Source organism: Lactuca serriola, chromosome 3 (genome assembly GCF_051521515.1).
Source record: "Lactuca serriola cultivar US96UC23 chromosome 3, Lser_US96UC23_V15, whole genome shotgun sequence".
NCBI lineage: Eukaryota > Viridiplantae > Streptophyta > Magnoliopsida > Asterales > Asteraceae > Lactuca > Lactuca serriola.
Window position 1 is genome coordinate 221,896,152 of NC_136410.1, and position 6,352 is coordinate 221,902,503.

Below are 6,352 nucleotides of genomic sequence, written 5' to 3' on the forward strand. Positions count from 1 at the left end.
CTTGTCAAGAACTTGAAGTAGCAGGTCTTAAGATTTACTAAATGTAACGGGTTTGCAAAAAGTCTTTCAATTGGAATGATCTAGGGTTTAATAGATAGAGCTTAGCTTTAAGTTGTTGAATCCTTTTATCGACTTCTTGCTATTGAGATCTGAAAAAGCTGATGATATTTGCTACACAACATACAATCTGATATGTAATTTCTGGCTATAATAGTTAATTTATGTAGTCTATATCCCAAAGAATAGATTCCAGCTGTTTGTCACCACCTGTAGATTGAATAACTGATCATAATCCTCTGTTATTACAAGATTCTGATAATTATAATACAAGGTTTGGGATATAGGACTGTTGTACTTATATGTTTATGCTGCTTAAATGAGGTTACTACAGTTCTCACTCTATTGCTTCTAATTATTCTTTGATGTAAGAGTGGCTACTCATAACAGATGAAACTCTTTCTCATAATAAGTCACATCCTATAAATCAACTTTTACTGTTTCCTCTATAATTCTGGCTTTTGAGATCTCAGTTTTAGATTTCTCCTATAAAAGGAATAAGACTGTAAAATTTCATTATAAGAAAGGATGAAAGGTCATGATTTACATTTATCTCCATGCATCTCAGAGACAAATATGAACTGGAATTGGACTTCAAGAGATATTGGGAAGAGTCTCGTTCGTCATCTTCGGAGAAGGTTAGTGCACAACTTTCACCTTTTTGGTGATGCTTTCAATGAAGGTTTATATGAACAACATGCCAGATTAAGGGGGAAGATAGAGATCAAAAAGATAGAGAATAACACAAACAGACAGGTGACATACTCAGAGAAGAAATGGGATATTGAAGAAAGCTCATGAGCTTACTATTCTTTGTGATGCCAAGGTTTCTCTTATATAACACATATATACATATACATACAGGCTATAGCACCTTCTATATATTTCTAGCTATATCTCTTCTACCACCTTTTTCTTGCTTTAAATAGAACTCAATTTCATCTCTTCATATAATCTTGATCTTAGTTAAACTTACACAGGACTAAAAATATGTATGATCTGTATCAGACAACTCTAGGATTTGATCTCTGGAGCTCTCACTATGAGGTTCGCTATTTTCTCTCCGCCCTCTCTTGTGTGTGTGTCTTTTAATGTTTTTCAACCAACAAATACGCAACGAAGATTCACAACCTTTGGGTTGCTGGGTTTTAACCAGATGATCACCTTGCTTTAGTTGGGCGTGTTTAAGTGTTTTGAAAGCTGATTCTTGTGTAATACGGTGGTGTGTATATGCATGTATAGAGAATGAAGGAAACTATGGATAAGCTTAAAGACACTAACATGAAACTTAGGAGGGAGATCAGGTGAGTTTAATACATTAAAGGTTAAATATCTCGTCTAAAAGGTTTTTTTTTGAAGTCAATCAGTCCAAAGCGCTACTATGTGGAATCAATGTGCAGTTTTATTCTTAAACCCATCACGGCTTAGTAAATTAATTAAAGGTTAAAGAAAGTAGTTGGCAAATATTGTGTGACAACCCGAAATTTTCCATTTTGTACGAACATTAGCTATTCAATAGAAGCCAGTCCAGTTTTAATGAATTTCAGACTTTTACGAATAAGTCGTGTACATTAGGGTTTACGTTTAAGGAAATATCAGGAGAGTGGATGCTCATAGGTTTGTGAAACTTGAGCATTTCAAAACTTCATAATGTTAGAGTCCAATTCCGGAATAAAAATATTTTCTGCCAAAATATTTCAGGACTATAAATAGATTTCTGAACTAAATTCATTCATTATTCACATTTCCAACTAGAGAAAAGCCATTTTCTCTCTCACGGATCTTCGGTTTTTCATCCCAAATCGTGAGTACACTTCCCTAGTTGTGTTATAATGCTTGTTTTATGCTTATTAATATAGATTGTATGTCAAATATAAGTGATTCGGGAATTTACCGCTCAAGAACGTTCTTGGGGAGTAAACTCCAAAATGAAGCTTAAAGGCCATCTAGTCCCATTTCCTTGTTAGGTAACTAGTTTAGGATAATATGTTCGATCATTTGAGGCTAGAAATCAATCAAGAACACCTAGCTTTAGGTGTTTACGGCCCAAGAGTTTCTTGGACCGTAAACACCAAATTCAAGGGCTTAAATGTGCCCTAATCACTCCTTAAGGCCTTAGACTTTAATCCTCAATTACTTCTAGCTAATTTGGAGACTTTAACACATCAAAAACACCCCTTAAAGGGAGTTTACGGCCAAGGAATACTCTTGGGCCGTAAACACCAAATAAGGGCACCAAAGTGTGCCTAGGGTCCTCCATAGCCTAAATCAAATGCCTAAGGGCACCAAAGTGTGCCTAGGGTCCTCCATAGCCTAAATCAAATGCCTAGAAAGTATTCTACTTGTGTTTGGGACTTGAAAGAATTAAAACACCCATCCCATGAGAGTTTACGGCCGTAAACTCTAAGGGATATGGCCTTTTGGCTGTAAACTCCTCAAAGGAGTGTTATCTATGCCCTAAACTACCCAAAGGATTAAACCACCAAGCTAGGCTTATTCTAGAAATCATTTAGCACTTTAAAACACACATTTCCACCAAGATTGGAGTTCAAGACCGTAAACTCAAGGGTTTACGACCGTAAAATCCTTGTGTGGGGTTTATTGGGTAGTAAACTCTTATATAAGGCCCTTTGATACATTGAACCCCTTAAGCCTTGTCCCATAGCAACTTAGATGCAACCATTAGGACCTATAACACTTATACAAAGCGTTTACATGTTCCTGAGTGTCACAACTTATTTCATTAAGTTATTATTTGGCTAATTAGTTATATATATGCACATTATATGATAACTAGGCTCGTGCGTGTGAACAAGTCTTTGTTTGCCACCTAGCACGATATCCGACACTACAATCCAATCCACTCACCACAAGTGAGTTCATACCCCTTTAATTAACCTTTGAAATACTTTTAAATGTTTTAAATACTTTATGGGGGGGATACAAGTTAAATGCTTATAGTTATTGCATCAATCACATGTGATTACATTAATCACATGTGATTAATAACTAGAAAACCAATGATTTTATCACTGTTCAAACTATTTATCAAACTGTTTTACTTAAAAATGTTTTACAAACTCTTTTACTTATCAAATGCTTTTATTAAACTTTGTTTTACTTCTTATAAATTTCATGCCCATATATGTATAGATATATAAGCAATGTTTAAAGGGCTTAGGAAGGCCATCCGCCCTATTTCCTTTTTCTCGATTTTGATGTGGTCTGGTGGGATTTCGGGTAGCCCTCCGAAGGTCATTTCAATATTAATTATATATCAACTGTACATATATACACATAAAAGTACTCCTTTATTATTACTTATCAGTACATCATCAGTAAGTTACCATCGGGGTAACACAGGATCATACTACTACAATTTCTAGATCAATGAGTCAGTTCATTTATGAGTCTATACATTACATTACTATGAGAACATATACACTACATTACTATGAGAACATATACAACTATACTAGAAAGAGAACATATACAACTATACTAGGAGGAGAACATATACAAGTATACTAGAACGAGTAACATTACATTACATATACAAGAATACGATAACAATTGTGATCCACTGTATCAGAGCATGCCTTAAATGTCATGGCCCGAGTTGTAGCCAGAATTCTCTTGGAGGGAGAGCGTGAGTTTGCATATAGATCTATACCGGATTGACTATCCTACACCTTCTTGCTAGCTATAGTCGGACCTGCAGGTCTGCGGGTGCCAAACGTCATTCTGTTATTACGACCATTCGTATGTCGTTGTTACCAGTCGATAGCATGGTGCAATTTATCACATTATACCTTAATATAAATCCGGTTTAAGGTAGTTAGTACAGCAGTAGTTCCTATAATACAACACTACAGTACTACAATGATTTACCCATTACATACATTTAGTGATTATTTCACTTAAACATTAATGTACAAACTATATTTTGTTAAATGATAGTTACACTTGGGAAATCACACACTTTTACAATAAACGAGCATACAAAACAGTTAAGCCTTGGTAGAAGGCTACTTTAATAGAAAATATAGGTTTTTCTTAGAGATTCAAACTTTTACAAACACTTGCAAACGTTTACTTACATTTTACAAACTTACACTTGAGACATGTTCAAACGTTTTTGGATAACAAGCACAAACACTAAAATACTTATGAACTTACCAGCTTAATGCTGATAAACTCTTTCAAAATAACTTGTATTCTCAGGTCATCAGTAGACAGGTACCGAGGCCAGCTTTTGAGAAGATGGAGCACATTCAAGACTCATCTTATTATTTTGATTTACATTATATTTTTGGTGTCTAAAACTATACAGAACACGCTTGTATTAAAATTATATATTTAATGCAATGGATGATGTTGTTTGCTTATTTACATTTACTGTGTTGTGATACTATACATGACGTCCTCCGCCCCAGAACGTTTCCGCCGTTCTTGGTTTTGGGGTGTGACATATTCTTTTGCAGGCAAATAGTTCTTGGTGAAGATTTAGATGGTTTGGACATGAATGATCTCACCATTCTCGAGCAACAGATGTAGGATTCACTTACCATTGTGCGAGAATGAAAGGTTTCATTATTATTTACTCATTCGTGTAGAAATAGGGTAAGGCTGCTGCTGCTAACGAGGTGGAGGTGGTCCGTAAGGCTGTCCATAGGGTCCCACAGAAATTACATGGGATTCCTCCTCCAAGAGTAGCCAAAAGATGCATCATGTAGATGCCATTGCTGTAAAATCCAAACGAGGAAATCAAGTAGTTGTTGCTGCAAGTCCTCCCACAGAGAATGCAGTGGTTGCTACAGACCCACTTACAAAAGAAGATCTTGTGGGGTACCTTGCTTCTGGATGCAAACCTAAGGAAAATTGGAGGTTCTTACTTATTTGTCTCTTATGGTAAGTATTTTATTTTGCACATATGTTTCTGTGTTGATTAATGATGAATGTTATGGATTTTGCAGAATAGGAGCTGAACATGAAAAGTTTGGGTTCGAGCTGAAAACATTGATGCCTATGACGTATGGATAAATAGCAGATCTGCTGAATGCTATTTCTGAGAGATTTGACTGGGAGGATATCATGGAAGGGGACAATATAATTGGGCTTAAACAGGTAATCATCACTGCATATTTAAAGAACCCAAAGCTACTGTTTGATTGTATGTGGTCTATTTCTAAACTTTAAAAAAATAATGTCAGGGAAAACAAAGTATATCTCTGGAACCTGGTGGTCAGTTTGAGCTCAGTGGTGCTCCTCTTGAAACTCTCCATCAAACATGTGCAGAAGTGAATTCACACATTTACTAGGTTTGTAAATTGTAATGGTTGGTACATTACATGAAGTTGATATGATTATATAATTCCATGTGTTGAAAGTGATATGTCAAATGTGGATGTGCTACTTTACTTTACAGGTGAAAGCTATAGCTGAAGAGATGGGAATTGGCTTTATAGGAATTGGTTTCCAGCCAAAATTAGAAAGAAATGATATACCTATAATGCCTAGGGTAAAAATAATTTAGTTATTTTATAATAATATTCTAAATATCAAAGAAAAGAAATAGATATGAGATATGGTATGTGGTGAGAATGACATTGAATGAATGTTTTGTCAGGGAAGATATGAGATAATGAGGAATTATCTCATATTAGCTCGATAATTCCTGGTGGGCTTGGAGTTCCTACTGTTGGCTATGATTTACGATTTTGAGGGTATTTAGGTCCTTTACTCAGAAAAAATATATTTCTTATTCGGTTTCATTGTAGCAAATACAGTAGTACAAATAAACCTGGTAGTGAAGTGAAGTCTTCTTAGAGACCTTGTAACACATGATTACAAAGAAGTTCCTCAAATCAAATGCAACCACTGGGATGAGTGTAGCTTCTGGTTAGTAACACTGAAGCGGATAAATGGAATGGAGTCTGTACACAGTAAGTTGGTGGTCTAGCAAAGTTTAGTGTTTTGTGATAGAGGGTCTACTTTGTGATAGTGGGTCTTTTGCACTCCTATTTTGATCTTACGACTAGTCAGGGGTATTTTGGACCATACAAGTCAAAGATATTGGAAAGGTTATCATTTGTTGAGGTATATGTGTTTTTGCACTCCTATTATTAACAGTTGATATTGATTCTAATCATCTAACTTATTGTTTTGGATAGAGGGTCTACTCTTGCAGTAGTTTCCACGCTACATTTCTTTCCCGTCAAAAGGACTTAATTGTCAATTCACCAGAAGATATCAAGCTGCCCGTGTTGCATATACTATCTAAGTTGGGTATGGA

At 35.5% G+C, this 6,352-nt stretch overlaps 1 pseudogene; it reads left to right on the plus strand.

The window, feature by feature from the left end:
• Positions 1-633: 633 nt before the first annotated feature.
• On the plus strand, positions 634-5,100 carry LOC145096045 (agamous-like MADS-box protein TM6; annotated as a pseudogene).
• Positions 5,101-6,352: the final 1,252 nt, after the last annotated feature.